A 4,859-nucleotide genomic window follows, 5' to 3' on the forward strand; every position below is an offset into this window, starting at 1 on the left:
TCAGATGCAACGCATACCTGTAATCCCAATGCTCAAAGTTGGGAAAGAAGATTGTGAGTTCAAGGCCAGCCTGATCTGCATGGCCTGACCTGTCTCAAAAACTAAAGTAAAATGAAATCTGTATCTGAACTGAATTCCATCTGAGTGTAGCTGAGTAATCCCTGACTGTACCAACTTCCTGGAGACTAACCACACACTCTGAGATAGGAGTGGGAGGGGGCCCCGGGCCCTGGAGTGTATTCAAAACCAGGCAAGCACCGGAGGGAAGTTGACACTCAGAAAAAGGATAGTGTGAGGTGAGTCTCCCATTTTTAAGGGACTCTTTGCCAGAGAGAAAACTATAGTCAGTGTCCTAACTAGCAGCTTAGCCTGATTGGAAGCCCCAAGCTTTCTGGCCTGAAGAACACAGGATCTGGAACAACTTTATTGTAAGGTAAGGTAAGGGGGGAATTCAAACTAAGGAAGAAACACAAAGCTCTACCCCGACCATTGTAGCATTGAGATTTCAGAACCTATCCCTCAGTAAAACAGAACTAATAATACCAATAAACAAAACAAAATAATACCAATATTTTGCCACTTATATAAGGACATCTAGAGAATTAGGTAGAGCTGCTAGGCGAAAGGACACACACATCACAATCATGACTGGAGATGCCAATGCCTCCTGGACCAGTGATGCAGCTACATCTGCCTACGCCGCTCACAAGTTTCCCATCGCAAGTCTTCTTGCAAGATTTCCACCAAGTATTTGTTACTCCACTAGGCGAAATGTGGTATCTTGTTGAAGAATTTTTCATTCTTAATTTGCCATGAAATATTAACCTGCAAATTTGGTTTTGGTAGGTTGAGAGGAAAATTCATTGTGTAGCCCAGGCTGGCCTTAAACTCATGATCCTTCTACTCAAACTCAGGAGCTCTGGGGTTACAGGTGTGTGTCACCACACCTAGTGTTTCTTTCTTTTCTATGAAATACCTTATTTCTTATTAATGTGCAAAACGAGAGAAATCAGTCTTTTGTTTGTTTGTTTGTTTTTTGTTTTTGTTTTTGAGACAGGGTTTCTCTGTGTAGTCTTGGCTATCTTAGAACTCACTCTGTAGACCAGGACAGCCTCAAACTCAGAGATCCACCTGACTCTGCCTCCCAAGTACTGGGGATAAAGATGTGTGTCAGCACTGTCCGGCTTTTCTTTTCTTTCCTTTTCTTTTTTCAAGACAAAGTCTTGCTATCTACCTTAAAATTACTACATAGCCCAGACTATCCTCAAAATAGTAATCCTCCAGCCTCAGCTTCCTTGGTGGTTGGACTATAAGAATGTGCCACCAGTCTATGTTGGAAACTAAAGATTTTTACAAATAGTTTTTAGGTTAACATATAAAGTGCTGGGTTTTATCCTGTCATTTCCATGCATATGTGTCATGGCGTTTTGTTTCCATTCATTCCCTTTCCCCATGGCTCTCCCTGATTCAATGGCTCCCTTTCTTCCCTTGGTTAACTTCCTGTTCTGTTGATGTTTGATTTTATGCATCATTACTGTGTGTGCCTGCACGATGTGGGAACAGGGCATGCATGCCTCGTGGCTTCTGTGGAGGAGTTAGTTCTGTCTTGCACTTATACGTGGGTTCTGGGGATCCAACTTGGTCTAACTCACAGCAGCACTGTTATCCACCCCACACTTCATTGCATCCCACACCCTCTGTTACATGCTTCTGTTACCCTCATGACCAACACACACACATAAATAAACACACTCATTAATACACATGCAATTTTAAATTATGGTTCTGTGTATGAGAGAAATGATGTGCTATTTTTGATTTTCAGTCAGGCTTGTTTCACTTAGCAATTATTTCTGGTTCCATCCACTTTCCTGCATATGTCATGACCTCATTTTTTTTTCTTTACAGTCCCCATGAAATTCCACTGTGTACATACATGCTCCATGTTTTCCTTATCCATTCCTCTTTTGATCGATGTCTAGGCTGGTTCCATTTCCTGGCTATAAGAATTTTGTAGCAAGAAACATGAATGTGAAAGTATTTCTATAGTTTGTTGACTTACAGACCTTCAGAAATGTTCAAAAGTGGTAGAGCTGGGACATATGATAGTTCTAGTTTCAGTTTTTTTTGAGGAAATCTCCATAATGATTTCCAGTTTACATTTCCGTTAACCATGAGCAAATGTTCAAATTTATGGCCTCATCTTCTACAATTATTATTGTCTTACAAACACACACACACACACACACACACACACACACACATTTAGTACTGCTGTTATGTGTGTATTTTCAGTTCTGACCACTAGGGATTGAACAACCTAGCAGAGAGCTGGCTCATCTATGGAGAAGGCTGAGTCTCCCTTTCTCAGAAGTCATTGATTACCTATAGCTCTTAACCTAATAATGGAGCCTTGTGAAGATGCCCATCCATACAGGCATGACGACTGGTGTTCTCATTATGCTGGTCTTGCTTAGGCAACCACATTGTTGAGATGTTGTGGGTGTACTTCCTCTATTGTTTCCAGATGACACTATCTAGCAGCAGGCATCCTGATCCTCTGGCTCTCACAATCTTTCTGTGCCCTCTCTCCTGCAGGATGTTCCCTGAGCTAAAGATGTAGAAGTTGCATTGAAGACGTAGCAGTTGGGGATAGGCACCCTAGAGTCACCTTTCTCTGCACTTTTTGGCCAGTTGTAGATCACTGTAGAAGTCTCTGTCTGCTGTGAAAAAAAAAAATCCTTTGATGAGGGGGTGAGTGCTACACTCATCTGTGGGGATAAAGAATAGTATTTAGAATACAGTTAAAAAAAAAACGGTATCGCTTTAGGAACACAGAAGTATCTGGTTCTTCTCTAAGATATATGATCTCTCTAGGATCTAGTTGACTAAATTTCCAGTCCTAGGTATGAATTCCCGCCTAATGAGTGGGGCCTTAAGTCCAATTGGACAGCTGTTGGTTAACCCCAAGGTAATGTGCCACTATTCCACCATATCTGTCAGGTTAGTCACTATTGTGGTTTTTTGGCTTTATAGCTGGGTAGGACCATTGATTGCTTTTCTCCCTTGGCAGCTGGCAAGCTCCTTCTGATACTATGAGAGACAGTCCTCAGGGAAGAGGCTTCCAGATCAGTTCCAGGTCTAGTCCTCCAAATTCTGTGTCCTAAGTGTGCATATCTTCAGCAATAAAGTTTTACCTTCAAGTTATGAGAGGCAGCCAAGAGAAATAGCAATTACCTACATGGCCTTGTGAGTCTCTGGGACCCTCTTCCGTGACCACCAGCTCCAGGCAAGGTTGGCCATATCTTAAGGACTTTTAAGTACAAGATCATGTCATCTGCAAACAGAGACGTTTAACTTCTTCCGTTTCTAATTGTCTTTTAGTTCTTCCTCTTGTCATATTGCTTTAACTAAGGCTATTTTTATGCTGTTGTAAATGGCATGTCTTTAGTGGCTGCCTTCTCAGCAGAGTTGATTGGTATATAGAAAAACGACTGCATTTTATGAACTGATTTTGTATCTTGGCACATTGCTGAAGGCATCAGATCACAGAGTCTTCTGGAGTCTATATGATAGCATTTTTAAGCAATTGTCTTGTTTCTCAAAACCAAAAGGAAGTCAGGATGTAGCTCAATTGGTAGAGTGCTTGCTTAGCATGCAAAAAGCCCTGGGTTCAATCCCCAGCATTGCACATAATGAGGTGTGGTTGGTGTATACCTATAATCTTAACACTCTGGAGGCAGAGGAAGAGGATCAGGAGTTCAAGATTATCACTGGCCACGTAGTGAATTGGAAGCAAGCCTATAATACATGAGACTACATCTAAGAATCTTAATTAAAAAATAAAAACTCGGTCCTTCCTGTCGCGGCCACCATCGGAGAGGAGCAGCCATGGCCCTGCACTATCCCATGGCTGTGGGCCTCAACAAGGGCCACAAGGTGACGAAGAATATCAACAAGCCGAGGCTCGGGCGCCTCACCAAGCACACCAAGTTGGTTCGTGGTACGGGACATGATCTGGGAGGTGTGCAGCTTCGCGCCCTATGAGCGGCGTGCCATGGAGCTGCTCAAGGTGTCCAAGGACAAGTGCGCACTCAAGTTCATCAAGAAGCAGGTGGGCACTCACATCCAAGCCAAGAGGAAGCGCGAGGAGCCTAGCAACAGGCTGGCGGCCATGCAGAAGGCGGCGGCCAAGAAGGACCAATGCCCCCGCCACCCATCAAATAAACACTGCTGGTGGCAAAATAAATAAATAAATAAATAAATAAATAAATAAATAAATAAAAAACTCAGTGGTTAAGAGCACATGCTTCCTGTGCAGAGAACCCAGGTTGGATTCCCAGCGTCCACATGGTGATTCACAACTGTCTGTAACTCTAGCTCCAGGGGATCCAATGCCCTCCTCTGGACTTCATGGGCACCAAAAACACATGTGGTGCACAGACATGTGTGCAGGCCAATCACTCACACATAAAATACAATGAATAAATGCAAACTCCATGCTTGCCAGCTCAGTCTCTGTGAACCCATGTGAGCCCCGCTTAGCTGATTCAGTAGACTATGTTTTCCTGGCCACACCCAGTTTTACATGATACTTTAGATCAAACCCAGGGCTCCATGCACACAGTAGTACTCTGCCATCTGAACTATATCCCCAGCCTGCCTGTCTAAACTCTTGAACTCATATTGTTCCTGCATTGAAATTTTAATCTCAAACTTGGGAGACAATTTACTGGATAAAGAATTTGCTGTGCAAATATGAGGACTGGAGCTTGGATCTTCAGCACCCACATAAATCTTGGGTGGGTGTGGAAGCCCATCTGTAATCCCAGTGTGTGGGAGGAGGAGACAGGAGATCC

At 43.2% G+C, this 4,859-nt stretch overlaps 1 pseudogene; it reads left to right on the top strand.

The window, feature by feature from the left end:
- Positions 1-225: 225 nt before the first annotated feature.
- LOC100771285 lies at positions 226-4,302 on the top strand (annotated as a pseudogene).
- Positions 4,303-4,859: the final 557 nt, after the last annotated feature.

Source organism: Cricetulus griseus, chromosome 2 (genome assembly GCF_003668045.3).
Source record: "Cricetulus griseus strain 17A/GY chromosome 2, alternate assembly CriGri-PICRH-1.0, whole genome shotgun sequence".
NCBI lineage: Eukaryota > Metazoa > Chordata > Mammalia > Rodentia > Cricetidae > Cricetulus > Cricetulus griseus.